General features: G+C 34.8%; 2 pseudogenes; one reads left to right on the forward strand and one right to left on the reverse strand.

Moving 5' to 3' along the window:
- Window positions 1-3977: 3977 nt before the first annotated feature.
- On the forward strand, window positions 3978-5357 carry LOC125206809 (protein FAR1-RELATED SEQUENCE 5-like; annotated as a pseudogene).
- Window positions 5358-7199: 1842 nt separating this feature from the next.
- Window positions 7200-18853, reverse strand: LOC125203280 (MADS-box protein FLOWERING LOCUS C-like; annotated as a pseudogene).
- Window positions 18854-20397: the final 1544 nt, after the last annotated feature.

Below are 20397 nucleotides of genomic sequence, written 5' to 3' on the forward strand. Positions count from 1 at the left end.
AGTATTTAATTTAAATAGAATAAATGTTACACTCGAAGTGGAACCCGGAAAACAGGCTTGTCACAGGAAACCATTGGCCCAAAAACCCAATTCCATTATTGGGGTTGAGTTAATAAGTAGTTAGACTGTCTCTAATCACAAAATTAGCAAAGTAAAAAATGGAAAAAGACACGAGTATAGTACGAATTATAAATATAAGTGGTGGCAGATGTAGAGCAATTCAACGTGTAGTCGAGGTACATTAATTAATAATTATGCTTATTCGTTAGTACGAAGCTTAATTGTAATCCACCACGTACACGTACGTAACCACCGCCTTTCATATTTCCGTACACACTACAAACAAAGATCTTAAACACAATAGCAATTTGATTGCATAATCACTACAACTATTTATATAAGAGCAAAGGCAAAAGAGATCTTAAATGAATAATCAAAATACCAATTTGGTTAAAATCATTCACTTTTTTAAAAACAGATCCATAATAAATAAAACTATCATCAATTCAGTCTTTTTTTATGATTCTGTTAAAAACTAAAAGTCAAAACCTGATTAATGTTATTTTGACCTAATTAATATAATATTCCCTCCGTTTCGCCATAACTAAGGCGAAACTTTTCGGCACAGAATTTTAGAAAGGAATATTGGGTGTGTTAAATAAATAGATAAAAAAGTAAGAGAAAGGAAAAGGTAGAGAGAATAAGTATAAAGTAAATAAAGTAGAGAGAATAAAGTAAGAAAGAGAAAAAAGATTACCATATATATAGAAACTTTTGGAAACGGAGGGAGTAATACATGATTAATTAAAAAAAAAAAAGAATTGCAAAATAGATGTCGTTTTCTATTCTTCTCTCGTATCTCTCTCCCCTCTCCCTCCTTTCTCCAAATCGGTACTATATTTTTCCGAGCTCCGGCGGCACGGTGGTGGAGTGCGATGTGGGCGGCGGTGAGCTCAACGTCGCAAATTCGACGGGCTGGAAACAGGTGGCATTGCTGAGGATAGAAATTGGAGATAGAGAGATGCAGGCAGTGTGTTTTCAAATGAAAGAGAGATGGAAAAAGAATTACAAAAGAAATAGATAAAAATTTAATTAGCTAAATATTTAGAAAATTATTAAGTGGGTAATAATCTCAAATTAAGTCTAATCTGGTCAAAAATTCATTAATTGACGTTGACCGTCAGAAATTGACGGAATCGTCAAAAAAAGGACTGAATCAACAAGAATTTCATTTGTTATGGACCTGTTTTTCAAAAGTGAATGTTTTGGACCAAATTGGTATTTTGGCTATATGTAGGACAAAATTGACATTTACTGCTTATATAAATATATATACAAAGAGAAGTGATCAATGTTTAACTAATATTAAGTGTATAACTAGAGAATTAATTTCAGTTACACATCTTAACATTCCAAATTAATCATATGGTTTAAATAAACTTTCAAATTTTTATGAGAAAATACTTGTCCAAGGGCATTTTGGGAATTCAATATTTCAACATGAATTAATGAAATTTGTAATCATCAATCGTGAATTTATCGTCAACCAATCTTCCCAAATCATTCTCCAATCTGAACCAAATTTAGCTTAGGATTTCTTCCAAAAATATGAAATTCCCGATCTGAATCAAATTCAAGTGCGATTTTCTCAAATCTGATTGGATCGATCAGCGCGAATTAGTTTGGATCGATCAGCGTGATTTGATTCTGATTGAATTCATCACAACTGATCAAATTCGCTCAGGATTGACCAACGCAATTTGATTCATTCTTCGCGTTCATTCCTTCATCGCGACGTCTGGACTTCTTCAAATGGATTCAATTCCGATACATTCATCGGAAGATTATTTCGATTCTGATTCCACTTCATCGGGAGAGGAAGGAGAAACTGAATCTAAAGGTAATTATCAATTATTATCAATTAAGTGTTGTTGCTCAGCATGATTAGATCGTGTATGATGTGAAAAAACGTTAGAGTTAACTATATGTGACGAACAATGAAGTAAATATGCTCAATATGAGTTGTAGTGTAGTAAATATGCTTTATATTGAAGTAAATATTGTTTGTATTGAAGTATATTATGCACTTAGTGAATTATTTTCATTTTAGTGAAGTATATTATGCATTACAGTGAAGTACATCATAATTAAAGCGAAGTATTCCAATATTAGCGTAAAGTGTTAGTGATTCATGGTTAGAGTGAAGTAAAACATGGTTAGATTGAAGTATTCCAGTCTTAGAGTGAAGTATCTGTCATCTATGCTTGTAGTGCTTTGTTTTTCCCTTTCAGTGAAGTAAAACATGGTTAGAGTGAAGTATTCCAGTGTTAGAGTGAAGTTTCTGCCATCTATGCTTAAAGTGCTCTGTTTTATCATTTCAGTGAAGTAAAACATGGTTAGAGTGAAGTATTCCAGTGTTAGAGTGAAGTGTTTGTCATATATGCTTGTAGTGCTCTGTTTTTCCATTTCAGTGAAGTAAAACATGGTTAGAGTGAAGTATTCCAGTGTTAGAGTGGAGTGTTTGTCATCTATGCTTAAAGTGCTCTATTTTTTCGTTTTAGTGAAGTAAAAGATGATTACAGTGAAGTATTTTATGCTTACAGTGAAGTATAAATTTCTTATAGTGGTTTACGTACCAAAATGTCCCGATGATTTGAAACCAAAAATTGGACATAGTTTCATGACCCTTGATCGTGCATTGGACTTCTACAACAATTATGCTCGATATGTTGGGTTTGACACCCGTAAGAAGGGATCGAAAAAGAAAAAAGATGTCATTACTTGGATTTATGTGGTGTGTAGCCGAGAATGTACAAAGCAAAGAAAAAATGAACAATATGAGGTGAAACACAAGCGTTCTTCTATTAAGTGCTTTTGTAATGCTAAAGTGTCTTGGAAGTTTTTTATGGGTGTTGGTTATGTTATACAAAGTTTTGTTGAAGAACATAATCACGAGATGGTTGAGGAACGTCATAAGCGTTTTATGAAGTTGAACCGCAATTTGAATTTAGTCCATCAGAAATTCATACTTGATTGCGCTAATGCAAATATCGGTCCAACTTTAAGTTTTAGCTTACTCAAGGAAGTACTTGGTGGATTAGATTATGTAGGGTGTACTGTTTTAAAAGTGCGCAACTACAGACGCGACCTTAGAGCATACGTGGAAGGAGCTGATGCACAAATGCTATTAAATGAGATGCGCAGGAAGAAGAAACTTTGTGGAGCATTTACCTATGAATTTGAGGTCAACTCAAAGGATAGACTGACACGTTTGTTTTGGTGTGATCCAACTGCCAAGAGAAATTATCATTTGCATGGTGATATTGTTTCTTTTGATACGACATACTCAACAAATAGGTACGTGCACACTAATTACATTCACATGCCTTATAGTTTATATTCAGTGAAGTATATTGAGCATATAGTGAAATATATTGTTCATATAGTGAACTAGTATATGATTACAACGATGTTTATTTCCGCATGCTTATAGTGTAGTTTTTCATTTTAGTGAAGTATATTGAGCATTTAGTGAACTACAATAAGCTTATAGTGAAGTATATTGAGCATGGCTTATACTGTACTGTTTTTATTCATTTTAGTGAAGTATATTGAGCATTTAGTGAACTACAATATTTGCTTACAGTTAAATGTATTGAGCATGCTTGTATTGCTTTGTTTTTCCATTTCAGTGAAGTAAAACGTGCTTAGAGTGAAGTATTCAAGTGTTAGAGTGAAGTCTCTGTCATCTATGCTTATGTGCACTATTTTATCATTTCAGTGAATTAAAACATGCTTAGAATGAAGTATACTAGAGTTAGAGTGAAGTGTCGGTCATCCATGCTTATAGTACTTTGTTTTTCCATTTCAGTGAAGTAAAACTTGCTTACAGTGAAGTATTCCAGTGTTAGAGTGAAGTGTCTGTGATTAAAGTATATTCTTCATGTCTTATAGTGATTTTAACATATAGGTACTGCATGATATTTGCTCCTTTTACGGGCAAGGATAATCATGGTCGCCCTGTGACATTTGCTGCTGGCCTTTTGTCCAAGGAAAATGCCGACTCCTTTTCATGGTTATTTAAACAATTTGTGAAATGTATGGGTGTGGCTCCGAAGCTAATCGTAACCGACCAAGACTTAGGAATGAAAGTTGCTATTGCAGAGGTTCTTCTTAGTACGAGACACAGGTGGTGCATGTGACATATAATGAATAAAGTTGCTGACAAATTGCCAAAGAACATGCTTGGTAGTGAAGAACTAAAGAAGGAATTGAATGCATGTGTTTGGTCGGAGTTGATAGAGCCTGATGCATTTGAAGAATCTTGGCATGCTATAATGGAAAGATATGGGCTGGCCAATAATGACTGGTTTTCATCGATGTTTGCATCTAGAAAGTTTTGGGTACCAGCCTTTTTCCGTGATTTTCCGATGAACTCGTTGATAAAGACAACATCTTTGTCCGAATCACAGAATGGCTTCTTTAAAAGGTACTCAAAGTGTCGGGCTAACCTTATGCTATTTTATATGAACTATAACCATGCTTTGGAGGCTCAAAGAAGTAATAGCGCAAAGCTTGAATACTATGATTCAACAAAAGTGCCTATATTGCGAACGGAATTGGAAATCGAGAAACATGCATCAACGATATATAGTGGTAGTGCTTTTAATGCAATTCAAGAGGAGATAGTTTATACATGTTTCTCTTTGTCTTGTTAAACTCTAGGAATGTCTACCAATAGAGAGAATGAAGTATATAACATAAATGACAAGGATTCAAACTCATGGACAGTGACTTACTCCATTGGCGATGACACCTATTTGTGTGGATGTAAAAAGTTTGAGAGACTTGGTCTATTGTGCAGCCATATATTTTGTGTGTTGAAATATAAGTTTGTTAAGTTGATACCCGAGAATTTGCGTGGATGGAGATGGTTGAAGTTTGTGAAGTCAATACATGGAGGTTTTTGTGATGATGAAGAAATACTCTCTGTTGTGGACGAGAAGAAGATTGCATTTAAAAACTTGTATGCACTATTCTTTGAAATAGCACAAAGTATTGAAGGGAACATTGACCAAATCAATGCATTTACTGCAATTATTGAAGAAGGTAAGAAGCAGCTTTTCGGAAGTGTTGTTCTGTCTTCGACAGAGAAGAGAGCATTGATTGAGAATTTCTATGGCTCACAAGTTCCAAACATTATTGAAGTTCATCCTCCTAATGTTGTCAGTACAAAGGGAAGTGGAAGTAGGAGGAAATCGAAGAAGGAGTCGGCAATGAAGTTAGCAATGAAACCAGGCCGAAAGTGTGGAAATTGTCATGTGATTGGACACCATGATTCGAGGAACTGCTTCTGATTTTATAAATGGGAGTAGTAGATTGAACCTGAATCATTCCGGGATGATCGCGGGGGTTGTTTCCAGGCACGATCTTCCTCCTCACCGTCGAATACTTCATTGTATTGCATCACAAACACTTCACTCTAAAACTGGAATACTTCACTCTAACCATGTTTTACTTCACTGAAAGGGAAAAACAAAGCACTACAAGCATACATGACAGACACTTCACTCTAAAACTGGAATACTTCACTCTAACCATGTTTTACTTCACTGAAAGGGAAAAACAAAGCACTACAAGCATAGATGATAGACACTTCACTCTAACACTGGAAATACTTCACTCTAACCATGTTTTACTTCACTGAAATGGAAAAACAAAGCACTACAAGCATAGATGACAGACACTTCACTCTAACACTGGAATACTTCACTCTAACCATGTTTTACTTGAAAGGGAAAAACAAAGCACTACAAGCATAGATGATAGACACTTCACTCTAACATTGGAAATACTTCACTATAACCATATTTTACTTCACTGAAATGGAAAAACAAAGCACTGCAAGTATAGATGATAGACACTTCACTCTAACACGGTAATACTTCACTCTAACCATGTTTTACTTCAATGAAATGGAAAAACAAAGCACTACAAGCATAGCTTACACTTCACTCTAACACGGTAATACTTCACTCTAACCATGTTTTACTTCAATGAAATGGAAAAACAAAGCACTACAAGCATAGATGATAGACACTTCACTCTAACACTGGAATACTTCACTCTAACCATGTTTTACTTCACTGAAATGGAAAAACAAAGCACTACAAGCATAGATGACAGACACTTCACTCTAACACTGGAATACTTCACTCTAACTATGTTTTACTTCACTGAAATGGAAAAACAGAGCACTACAAGCATAGATGACAGACACTTCACTCTAACACTGGAATACTTCACTCTAACTATGTTTTACTTCACTGAAATGGAAAAACAGAGCACTACAAGCATGCTCAATACAGAGCACAATAAGCATAGATCACAAACACTTCACTCTAATAATGTAATACTTCACTAAATGAAAAACCGAGCAGGTAGTTGTTACTCACGATCGGAGTCTACGGTTGTTGTTTTTCTTTTTTTCTGTCGATCAAAACCTACACAAAAAATAGAGGTAGTTAACTGTAGTAATTAACTGTAAGCTAACATCTGTTCTGTTCAATTTGGATTCCATAATAAACTACTGCATATCTCACTTATTAAAAACTCTCGTCGTTTGAATTTGCAGAATTCTCAAAACTAACTTTTATTCTAAAACTAAATCTAAATCAGAATGAGAAATCTAAATCATAAACTAGTAGAACAACTTACATTTTGAAAAATCTTTCTCATTTGGATTCATTGTTTGACTATGGATGGAGGCGACGGCGATTGCAGCGACGATGGATGGAAGCGACGGCGACGATGGATGGAAGCGACGACGACAATGGATGGAGGCGACGGGATGAGCAGTGATGGCGGAAGATGAATTCTGCAAATGAGAAATCAATTCAATTGTTAACCCTAATTTTATTAGCGAAATGTCCATTATACTCCCGCCTTGTATAGTGAAGTAAATCTGTGATAGAGTGTTTCCCCATATCACTACTCTATATACAAATACATATAGACCAACAAGAAAGAGGAAGAATGCATGATTTGTAGCGGCTCTCGGACAAATTACAAATATACATAGTCATATAGATATTGTGTTTATTGGTAATTACAAATATACATAGTCATATAGATATTGTGTTTATTGGTAATTGCATGTTTGAATTCATACATTCTGCAGATGCAGAGATAATTATCAGTTATTCAGTTGCCGGAATCAAGTTTAGATCAATCGCAGCTCTCTTCCTTTTGCTGCCATCAATCTGTTGTTAATATATTGGTAAGCTCTAGTTTAACACATCATCATCACTTGCACTTGTATTTTTATTACTACATGTCTACATCTAATCTATTTAAATACATAGTTTATACCTTGCCCTGCAGCACCATATTCTCTTCCTCCAGCAGCTTTATATTCTTTTCCTGTTCAAATATTTGATAGTAATACATTATAATGCATCTCTTGATTGAAAGATTTCTATAGAAACATACATAACCAACTAACTAGTTAGTATAACTCATTTCTGGTTAAACTAAAAAGAGAAGATGGAATCCTCTACCTTTTCCTCGAGGCTTGATATAGAATTGAGTAGCAAACGTGTCTGCACAAAACCAACTTTTCATCATAAAAAATAAGAGAATAAAAGAGTCATTGAAATTCAACCAACAGATGAAGTCTCAAGCTGGTTAGGTACCTTCGTTTCTCTGGTTTGTATTAGTGCAGTCTCGAATTGTTCCTGGAGATGAATAAAGTCTATCACCGTGAGGTCATAGTAGGATTTCTCTCCTGCAACATTATATAGGAAAAGCCAGCTGTTTAGTTAACACTCAGTTCAGTTAAGTAAGTTAGAAATAATGTAAGGGAGGGATGTGAAGTGGCTGCCTATCCACAATTTGAAGCAGCTCCTCACATTTGAGGAAACGTGTATAATCAGCCTGATATGCAAAACACAAAACAACAACCAGCTTCACAATATGTGACATACATATTAATTTTCTATACAGTTTTAGGACTGACCCTAGAAAAGTGGTTCAGAAGCTTTTAATAAAAACAAACCCTAAACCTACTTTAATTTCATAAATACAGATGAGCTTACCTTTTGTGTGGAGGGACCTGCGTCTGTCTCTGCTTCATAATTCTGATATCATTGCAGGATCTTACTCATGCTGGATAACAATTCAAGTTCAGGTAACTCAGAATATACAAGAAAAGAAATGATCTCTAAGGCAATAGTATAGTCTCTAGGTAAATAAATATTTCATCAAACAAAGAAATGAAGTATTCATTGAACATTCCAAATAGGTTGAAGTGAATGATTAAATATAGAGCACATGGAAGCAGAAATCCTCATACATCACAATAATGAGTAACTGATTCTAAAATTTATAACCAAAACCAAGTGGAGAGATACAACACAAAAAAGAGCTACCACAACTAGGGCTTGTCATGACACTTTAATTCTAGCTCTTTTAATCAGCAATACAGCAAATAAAGCATAACTGAATCACATTAACTCAAGGAGATATAAACTGCCTTTGCATCTAGTTCGCTGTCCAGCCTAGCATATAGAGAGATGTGAGGTTATGGCTTGTTCTCACACTCAAAATTCACATCATGCATATGCGAATGAGCCAAGTTCATAGGATAAACAATTTATATGCCAATGGAAATATAGAGGGAGATTAAGGTTTCATAATATGAATGTAAATACCTACACAAGAGAAGCCAAGCTCCACAAAGGTAACAGGGCGCATTCAGCCAAGGGTTAAGGGTCTCATTTTGGGATGCAAATGGTTAGAATATCTTAATAAAAAAACAAATTGCTCATTTTCACTAACTAGAGAATGATCTGCATCAGATTCCATATATGACAAAAGATCATATAAGCTTGCCATATTCCAAATTTCCAAGATGTTACAAATACACATTTTTCACAAAAATTTCTTTTACAAATGCATGGTTCGACCACCTCCTCCTCCTAATAAGAACAAAGATGAAAGATGCTTTTTATCACACATTATTAGTTAACAACTTGTGTATAAAAGATGCATTATATTGTACTAATAGATAAGATAAATATAAAAGATGATACAAAATCTGTATGGATTAGTCAACATTTTATAACCTTAAAGTTAATGAAGTTAGCAAGAGCTAATAACATCTTTTCTGCCCTAGCTTTTTATCCTACAAAGATCTATGTCAAATTTCTTATATGTCAAAGGGATTCCTTTTAGGGGAATTTAATTTAATAAGTCTAGAAAGATAAGATAGTAGTATTATCTTATTCATTGTTTGGTAAAATTGATTGCAACTTTAAAATACCTAGGCCATTGATTATTTCTAATTTTTCTGTATTCATATCCTGTCATTGAAATAGTAGTTTGGAGTAATCCTAATAATGAGGATAAAAATAGGTAATCATTTATCTTATCAAAAATGATATGTAATTTCCATCTAAATCTAGGGTATGTGTAGTCCAAGGTTTCTTTAGGTTTTCTTTCATCTCTATATCATTATCTCTATTTCATCTTCTAAAGCATGAAAGTAGAATCTAAGAATGTGAATGAGGAAGGAACAAAATGAGGATCATATGCTTGCATTGCCTAAGATCAATATGCCTTAAAGTTCCTCACCCCGGCCCAATGGCCTAAGTTCCCAAGAAACCTTTGTCACCACCTCAGATCTGGATGATATGATTCCAAACCTTTGTCATTCTTCTCTAGTACCATAAGTTATGTGTAATCTAGAATTTCTTTAGGTTTTACCTCTATTTCTCCATCTAAAGCATAAAATTAAAACTAAAGCTTGGGTGGAGCTGAAAATGTAGTCATTTTCTACTTTTGGGTCAGTCTACAATAAAGGTTCCCAAAATGAGAATCTTTGTTTATCTGAAAAGGGGAAAACACATATTGACCTAAAATCCTGAAAAACCTTTGCCATCACCCCTGGTAGATGATATGGATGGTCACTCTTATCATACCTAAGAATCAAGAGGACTTCATTAAATAATGCATGCAGTCTTTGTGATCAATGTTAACATTATATTGTTAAATTAGCTTATAATCTAAGCCTACAATGCATTAAAATGTATTGTTGGGTGTGATTTATACACCCACCTGAAATGTAAACGCCATCTAAATGTTGGGTATGTGTAATCTAAGGTTTCTTTAGGTTTTCTTTCTTCTTTATACAATTATCTCTATTTTGCCTTCCAAGCAAAAAATAGAAACTAAGGCTTGAGTGGAGTCGAGAATGTAGAGAAGGAATGACAAAATGAGGATCATAAAAAAGTTGTCCCCACCCTGATTTAGATTCTAGATCTAGATGATATAATTCACTGGCGGATCGGGGGGGGGGGGGGGGGCAGGAGGGGGCGGTCGCCCCCTCCGTGCGACTAATTTCCTCTTATCCGAACGTAAAATCACCATGTCCGCCCCCTCCGTTTGCCCCGACGTCGCCCCGAAAATAAAAAAAAATGTTCATTTTCGCCTTAAACGAACCTACTAATATATATTTCGCCCCCTCTGTTTATGAATCCTGCATCCGCCACTGATAATTGATAAGTGTTCTCCAATATAAGAAAGTTAAGATGACTTCTTGAAATAATTCTTGCAATCTTCATAAACATTGTAAAAGCCTTCAATAAATTTATGGACGTTGTTTTTACACCCACGTGGTGGCATGTAGCAAAGGAAGATCCACGGTATGGAAGATTATCATGTTATAGACCTCTATAAGATTCACTACTGGCTGGGAAAAAGAAAGAGACAATTGGATGAAAATGGAGAAAATGGTTGAATGCAAATGAATCTTCCCAGTATAGCAAACCCTAGAAACGTTGAGTTCTATAAGACATGATTGGTGGCAAAAGGGTATAGTCGGACACAATGAGACTTTTGCACACTTGGTGAAAAGAAGGATCATGACACTAATTATACTTGTTGTTAATGGTAGATGAGAACCTAAACAACTTGATGTGAAGGAAACAACTTAATGTGGATTTGATGAAGAAAGTGTACATGGAGATATCATAAACAACTTAATAAGAATCTAAGGCTTCAACACGTATCACACAATGGGTGGTATGTAGGCTAAAAAATCTATATGGAAACAATGTCCTCCATCTTGTCTTGAGATGTTTACGAGAATTATGGTTGTTACGAGATATCAAAGATCAATGCCAATGACATGGTGTTCTTTTGACAATATGGATATGATGTTCATACCTATCTTAATAATGATTGTCATACGCGATGAAGAGGGAGAGATAGCTCAATTGGGATGAGATTGACCAAAGAAATTGACGTAATGGACATGGGTTTGCTTGCGTACTTTCTTGTGGTCGAGTAGCATCTGGGATCATATAGGATTATTCTATTTGTGAGTAAGTATGAGTTGGAGTTACCCATAGAAACATGCATGCTTATATGTAAGCTTGTAATCACTTCAATTTATCATAAACGTGAATTTGAATATGGATGTTGGAGAGACATATGATCTATAGAAATATCATAACTCTAGCTCACTAATTCATCTTAATCACACATACTCATTCAACCCTAATATCACATTTATAGTGAGACTGGAGAACTACTACATGCATGATTCAAGGAAAGGCACCATGGTTACCTAATATATCTATTATTTGTACATAGCTAGGTATACCATATCAAAATATGCCCATATGAAAAAAGAAAATTGTTTTTATAAACACAAACTGAAAAAAATAGGCACGTCTATACATGTGGAATGCAAGTACGAAATGAATTAATGGAGTTTGGTACGTGAGAGTACACGACTTAGCTTGTTTTTAGTTGTCCATTCAATGTTTTTGTCCACTTTGAACTAGGTAGAGATGGCCACGGTTCGAAAACCGCCAGTTCCGGTTCGGAACCGGCGATTCCGGTTCGTCGAGATCATGAACCGTAACCGGCCCGGATACTGGTTATCCGGTTCCGGTTTAACCGCCGGTTACTGCCGGTTCCGGTTCCGGTTACTAACCGCCAGTTTTTCACCGGTTCCGGCGGTTCCGGGCCGGTTCCGGTTCAAATTATTATTATTTTTTTTTAATTTTAGAGTTATTAAATCTTAGAGTTATAAATTTTATTGCAATTCTATAGTAAAATCCAAAGAGAATCGATAACGATAAAGAATTGCAATTTTATTGATTTGAAACTTTGAATGTAAATTTGTACAATACAATATTACAATTACAAGTTACAAAATACAACAATACTACAACAGTACAACTATACACTTGAATTTAAAATTTAAATACAAAATTACAATTTACAAAAAACATATTAAAAGTAAAGTTGAAACAATTAGAAAAAAAAAAGAAATAAAAGGAAAAGGACTTGAGCTCAACTTAAATTTTAAATTTAAGTTGAGGTGCCTACGTATCCTTAATGCTCAATTGCATTGAGGAATCAAAGTCCACATAGTTCTCTTACCTTGCTTACCTTGTTGGTTGGCGGTTGACGACGGTTGGCCTTCATTCTCCACCTTCATCCTCGGTGTCGGTGAAGGTTTCCTCACTCTCTTCACGAGCATCCCAATCTGGTTCTTGCGCTCTCCTTGCAGCTTTTCCCCAATCATCAAGTAACATCACGACTTCCATATTTCTCGCGGAGAGTTTGCTTCTTCTCACGTCCAAGACACATGCTCCAACACTGAAAGCGGACTCGACGGCTACAGTGGAAGCCGGGACTGCAAAGATCTCCTTAGCCATTGACACAAGTATGGGATAATCTTTCTCGTGTGTTCCCCACCACTCTAGGACGTCGATTTGGGCGGGTGTAGGACCTGCATCACTAAAAATATGGTGGCGTGCTTCCAAATAAAAATCTAACTCGCTTACCGATCCCATTGAGGTGGACCTTGAACTTGAGCTTGTGCCGTAGCCGTATAAGTCGGCTAATTGTGATTGAGCATCGGGGTCATCATAAGCAAAACCAAAACCGCCGTATTGCTGCGGTTGAGGAGCATGTTGTGTACGTTGATGAATTTGGTGGGTACGGTTATACTTTTCTTCATATTCGGCAAAGAGAGTACGCAAACTACTTTCAAATTGAGCTTGAACAAGTGATCTATCAGGAATGGTTAGTTCAAAAACTCTCGAGGTTTCATTATCATCAAAAGGCAAATTTTGAAGTGGACTAAGATCAATAGAACGCAAATTTTGATAATAGAAATCTAAGATCTTAGTTGTGCCAGCTAATTTCCATTTCGGATCCAAGCACTTAGCAATTAAAAACACAGTTGGAATTTCACTAAAATACTTCAACCATTTTTCAATCATATAAAATAAAACACACATTAACTCACGAGATCTAGCATTTTTCATGCATGTTTTAAAACCAAGTGCTATATACATTCAATGCTCTAACACACGAACAGATGTGCAATAGTAAACACCCGATAATTCAACGGTAGCACTTTTGAAAGCTTTGAACAATTGACATAAACTCATGCTTTGGTCCCAACAATTAGGCGTAAGAACTATATCACCATAGGGATTAGTTCTAAAAAAATCGCACAAAGCATCTCTATGCTCCAAAGTAGAATTGAGACAATCATATGTAGAGTTCCATCTAGTAGACACATCCATTATAAAAGTTGTATACCTGATGTTCCTGTTACGGCAATATTTTTTCTAAGCCTTGCCAAGCTTGAAATGGATCGCTCTAACTGCATTTCTAATAGGATCAACATGCTTTTGCCATAAAGAAAGCGCATCTTGTACACATAAGTTCAAAATATGACATACACATCTTTGATGAAAATACTTACCATCGATAATCGGAGAGCACGCATCAATCAAGTCGCTAATACTTGCAGTATTAGCAGTTGCATTATCAAAAGCAATAGAAAACACCTTATTGCATAATTGATATTCATTCAAAACTTGAATAATTAAAAAAGCAATTGCATTTGCAGTGTGTGGTGTAGGAAAATCTCTAAAAGCAATTAAACGTTTGTTCAAAAACCAACTATTGTCCATAAAGTGAACCGTAATTCCCATGTATGCATGCTTTTGGAAAGCGTCAGTCCATACATCAGAGCAAATATTCACTTTGTGTCCCAAGTTACTCAAATATCGTGATAAATCTTTTTTCATTTCAGTATATTGATTTTTGGTAGATCGTTGAATACTAGTTCTAGGTAGTCTTTTTGAGTTCAAATTATAACACTCTTTCATCGAATCTTCATAATCTTGATTATCATAAATACCAAAAGGAAGATGATGCATGGCAGCAAATTTAGCCATAACGTCAGTAGTATGCTTATGATCATATCTTAAAAGAGCGGAGGACGGCGTACCTGTTTGAGACGAACCGGAGGCGGAGCCATGGGCACTCGCACTTTGGAAGTTGAGTTGGGTTTGGCTAGCGGTATGCCCATATAGTTCGGGATGAATCGTCTGCATATGACGGATGAGAGAGCCATATCCCCCGGACTTCTTGAATTTGTATTTTTTGGTGCAGTAGTTACAATATGCCATAAAAAATACCGGCACTTCATTAGCGGAAGAAACTATTGGGACCTTTTTGAAATGTTTCACAAATATATCAGATTTATATTTAGTTTTTTCTCCGCGGCCGTCTTGTGAAGGGGGGGGGGGCATTTCCTCATTTTCGTGGTCACCACCGTCACTGTCCTCATTATCATCGTTCAGATTAACATTAACATCATCAATATCGTAATCATCGACCGAGATGTAATTATCAGCATCGGATTCAGCGCCAACCGCGCCATGACCACCCAATTGGGATAGTGCAATGGCTGCAGCTGCACGACGATCTTCTTCCAAATAGTATACGTAGTATATACGAATAAGAATTTAGAAGATGATGAACATAGAAAAATTATGAACTCAAACTTATTAAGTTATGACTTTATGTATAAAAAAAATAATATGCAAAATATTTTATAACTTACTTGTAAGCGAACAGCCTCAGCATGGGAAACCTCCTCCAAAATTTCTCGACGAGTAGGTCGTCGTGATTTTCTCGGTCAGAAACCGGCGATTTTCTGACACAAACTGGCGACACCTTTTCAGACCCTACGCCTGAACCCTAGACCCTACGCCTGAACCGTCGGAAACCGGCGGTTTTGTGTCAGGAACAGTCGGTTTTCTGACACAAACCGCCGGTTTTCCGACACAAACCGGCGGTTAACCGTTCTTTTTCAGACCTACCCCCTGAACCCTACGAACCTATCGGCGAACGGCTACTTTTTCCGGTTAACCGCCGGTTAACCGCCGGTTCCGGTTGCATATTTCTTGAACCGTAACCGAACCGTAAAAACCGTGTAACCGGATTTCGAACCAGAACCATCGTCCGGTTCCGGTTCCGGTTCCGAACCGCCGGTTGGAAACTGGCGGTTAACCGGCGGTCCGGTTTGATTTGGCCACCTCTAGAACTAGGGTTCAGAGTAGAGTACTATATAGTATATGAAATTGTCTTGTTTTTAAACACACACCGTATATCAATCAAAATGTCTTTTATATAAACTTATGACCAAGTACAATTTGTTTCATAGTAAATATTGTAGTGTCTTCAAACTAGGAATATCATTCACTTTAATGCTAATAATGACTTTCCTCGTGGGGAGTTAGAGGAAGAAATCAACATGAAGAATTTATTGGGCTTTACTCGCAACAACCGTTGTTTTCAGCAACTCCCCAACATGGTTTGTAAGTTGAACTAAGCCTTATATGGTTTAAAACAAGCATCAAGCACACACATCTTTTTTAAACTAGTTACAAGAACAAAACTACTCATCTTTTTCTTTTTATCAATGTGGAATTGTGGATGATATACTATCATCAGCAACAACCCTTTCAGAAGTTATTGACAAGCTAAAAAACAAAGTTTGATCTAAAGATCAAGGGAAGAAAGGATTTCCTTGGAATCGTGTTTGCACCACATAAGGATTTCACTTGAACCATATGATGTATATGAAAGAACTTATTCAAAGAGTGCGCATGGGCGATAAGCTTATTTGTAAACAAAGTAAACAAGTACTATGGCTTGTCCACTTTTTTCACATTGGAAGAAAATGGAGTTTATTAGTATGTATTTGGCTGGATCCGTGGACTACGGTCTACATATCCAACGATTGAATTATGTGCTTAATAGTCTTCTTAGACACATATTAGGTTAAAAATTTGGATGATCAACCCTACTTATGCCTACATATTTTAGAAAATATACGGTGCATCCGCTTTTCGCTCACTATCATACTGCACACACTACACTCACTAAAATACTACTAGTAAATTCTTTTTCACGCCACTTCACCCATATAACTCACCACATCTCTAAAACACTTATAATAATCATGTTAAATTTTTGAACAAGAAATGTTAGCACCACTACAACTCATCTAACTAAATAGTTGAAGTTAAAATTTGTGGTTCCAAGACAATATCAAGTATACTGATAATAAGGTGTTTGAAGATTATTGATCATTGGACAATTTGTTATTGCTTATTTTACAACTTAAAGGGCATGAAACCATCAAGTTGTTATATACTGTGGTTTTTAATGTTTAATTAGGTGTGTGTGGAGATTATTGCTGATTTGACAAGTTATTTAATCTCCATTGTTTGTTGAATTCTCATATAAAACTCATTCTTGTTAGCTCATCAAGAACTTATTGAATCTTTGCCTCTATAAGTTGTGGGATTTCGATCCCCTGCTATGGTTGATGGCACAGCAGGCGATACTGTTAGACTCAATTAATTATTATATTATTAAATTTTATTATTAAAATATTATTTTATTTTATTATAAAATAATTATTGTGTGTTTATATCTTGGCACAGTCCCTGCTGTGCACAGCAAGGGATCCCTGCCCATAAGTTGTGTTGTACTTCCTCCGTCCCACATTTGGAGTCACATTTAGTTATAGCACGGGTTTTAAGGAATTGGTGGAGTGTGTAATTAATTAAATGAGATGGTGGAGTGTAATAGATGAAGTGAGACGGTGGAGTGTGTAATAAATGAAGTGGGATGATGGAGTGTATAATAAATGAAGTGAGTTGATTGAAAGTGAGTCCCTTTTTGACTTTTTGGTTTTTTATTTTTGTTTTGCTTTATTTTAATGTAGATAATGGCATTTTGATGTAATTTTAATGAACAATGGGGTAAAATTGTATGACCAAATATGAAAAATTCTAAATGTGACTCTAAAACAGGGACGGACTTTTATGAAAAATGTGACTCCAAAACTGGGACGGAGAGAGTATCAAATTTTTTAACACTGCTCACTTATTTCATGCAAAAAAAACCATATTGGATTCTTCAAATTTTGTCATCAATCCGAGCTATGTATATTTTATGGACTTAAAGGAGAGAACTTTTGAGATTATAGTGAGAGATAAACAAATATAGTCTAAATTACAATCATAATTTATCTTTTATGAACAATAGTACATCATTTATCATTAGGTGGAAAATATTTTCCACATTATATTAAAATAGTATTGTTTGGGCCACATCAAACTTTTGTTTGTAGGAAAAATGCATGTTTAGAGATGCATGTAATACCAAGCACAAAGATGCATGGCATACCAAGCACAAAGATGTACACAGAAACTACATCTAAGATAATAAAACAAGATAGTCTATGCTTTAACAATGTTAAAATGAAATAGTATGAGATGTGTATTTATGAGTACAAGGAGCTAATGATTGGCAAAAATGCTAAAATTGGTAACAATATTCATAATACCTAATCAAGCTGATTCCATTCAAGAATGACAAGGGTTGTGCTTGTTGGGGACATGAACCAACATGATCAAGAATCTATGTGGTACATTAGATGGCACAATGTGAATGAGAGAAAAAAACTAGTATAAATAAGCACATTGCACTACTTACCCATTATAAATCAAGTGGCAGTAATAAACTACTAGTACTAGTTAGCTAGTAAAATATCTTCTCAAAGCCTAGAAAGGAAATATAGGCAATTGTAGTGGAAACCAAAAGTCACCTAGCAAAAAGATACAGTATATATTTGCATCAAAAGTAAAACCATATAAACAAACATAATCAGAAATCAGAATCTCAAGTGCACTTGGTGTATTCACCTCACCTTATTCAATCTTTATATTTCCTAAGATTAAAGAGCTGCATTCTAATTAAGTAAGCCAATAGGCACTATATATATTATGATTGATGGGACTTTTGATTAGACTAGGTTTAAAGAGACTATTCACATGCACATATTAAAATACACGCATTAAGTAGAAGCAAGATAGGAATGAAAAGATGCAGAAACACATTGATCTATTCGAATTCAGCTAGCAAAGCTTCAGATTAATTATGCCCTTGAATTGTTTTTCCAGTTCAATTTCAATTCTAGTGAGCTTGAGCAAATACATTGTCCATGTATATTCTCTGAAAGAGAAGTAAAGTATATAAAGGCACCATATATTAGTCAATAATACAGTGGTTAAAATATCAAGAGGAAGGTATTCCAAACATAACCTACTTGAGCAGCTTGGATATGACCACTAAAAAGCTTAATTAAAATATAGTAAAAAACAAACAAACCTAACCTGTGAGTGGTGCAGTACTGATCGGAGAGGAATAGATAATGAGGGCAATATCCAAATCGCATTTCTTCGCTTGGAGAAGGTAACCTGTCGTGAGCTTTTGTCTTGGATTTTCTCGATCTTGAGTTTCCTCCTCCCCATTATTACTTAATTCCCAACTTAAACTCAAATTAGGGCTGAAAATGAAGTAGAAGTGAAGTGGAATCTGGCTATTCACATAATACTACGTTTTTTTGTGATATGGAGTACTACTAGCATTCAAGATCACGATGGGACAAAACGAACCTTCAATGCTAAATCATAATATGAAATGCATTTAATTTTATTTTTATTGAATCAATTTGGATGAGTAATTAAAAGTTTCAAAAATATCCAAAACACAAAGTGACAAAGCATTGATTTTCCGGATAAGTTTTGATTGAGAGAGGGGTTTGGTCGCATAGTGACAAAACAACACCGTTTTCTAGGGATAAGTTTTCACCGAGTTGCGTCATTCAAATACGAAGATGAGTGAGTAATCACAAATCAGTCTTAATAATCATATCAACTCTCTTGCTTTCTTTTTATACTTGTGCAATATTATTACTAAATGTTTCATTTTGCTACTATTTTAGAATATGTCATTACATGTTATGTTTTTAGTATTTATATTCTATTAAGTTATTTTATTCACATTAAATTAATTATAGTAGTAAAATTAATACTTCGTTCAATTGAGATTAAATATTTCACTTTGAACTTAATATGAGTTTTAATAAATATAAAATAAACTGTGGATGAAATGAATTTAATGGAAAATTATAGTTTTATGTACTAAATTAATATTATAAAATGTGAATGAAATGAGTTAGATAAAATGTATAATACTAAAAGTAAATGAGACATTAAATATGAAACTAAAATTCGTTTAGGTTTTCTACCTATATTACTTAAAACTCGTGGTAATTAGCCAATACAAATGTGGCTGTCTGTTAATAGCATATGAATGAAGTATTATTTTTACATACATTACTTAAAACTTGTGGCAATCAGCCAATTACAAATGTGGCTGTTAATAGCAGAGGAATGAAGTATTATTTAAATGACAATTCACTTCATTCAATATTATTCATTCATTTTATTTTATATTAATACAGAAAATAAATATTTCGAAATTGAATTATGCAACACTTGAGTTGCTGCACCACTTGTGAAGAATATCAAACGCTATTATGGCGCTAATTATTGAAGCAATAATTTTTTTTATTGAAGCAATTATTACCGATAACATATATTCTTCTTACTGGAGAATAAAAGTATACTCCACCGTTGATACTTTTGGTAGTAGTATGACATCTATTTAAATGTAACGTGGGCTAAATTCTAACGCGGTAGTATATGTCTTGGGCTGCCACTCTTTTTCAGCCCAATTAGTTTAAGATACAAATAAATCCAAAGGTCACTGCTACTACTATGTTTCTATCACTCTTTTTAAATTATTAGTGTCAAATTTTTCATAGCTCAAAGTGTATAAAGTTATTTTTAAGGCATTTTGTTTCTCAATTTTAAATAAGAGTTAATTTAAAAGTGTATTATAGTAAGCTGAATTCACATGTCTCATTCTAACTAACAAAAGAAGTCCCATATAATTTGTATCGATCTTCCCTTAATATTTATATGAGGCATGCACATATATGATAATTAAAATTTAAAAGTCACACAAGACTGGAAACCATCACCAAGATGGCTATATGTCATCTAAGTCGTCGACCAATAAATTTGATTCTTCTAATCTCCGGCGTTCTTTAACTTGAGAAATATAGCTCGAAGCTTTTCTATCGACACATTGATC

The sequence above is a fragment of the Salvia hispanica genome, chromosome 6 (genome assembly GCF_029641045.1).
Source record: "Salvia hispanica isolate PSC_SH4W2 chromosome 6, Shi_PSC_v1, whole genome shotgun sequence".
NCBI classification, from domain to species: Eukaryota; Viridiplantae; Streptophyta; class Magnoliopsida; order Lamiales; family Lamiaceae; genus Salvia; species Salvia hispanica.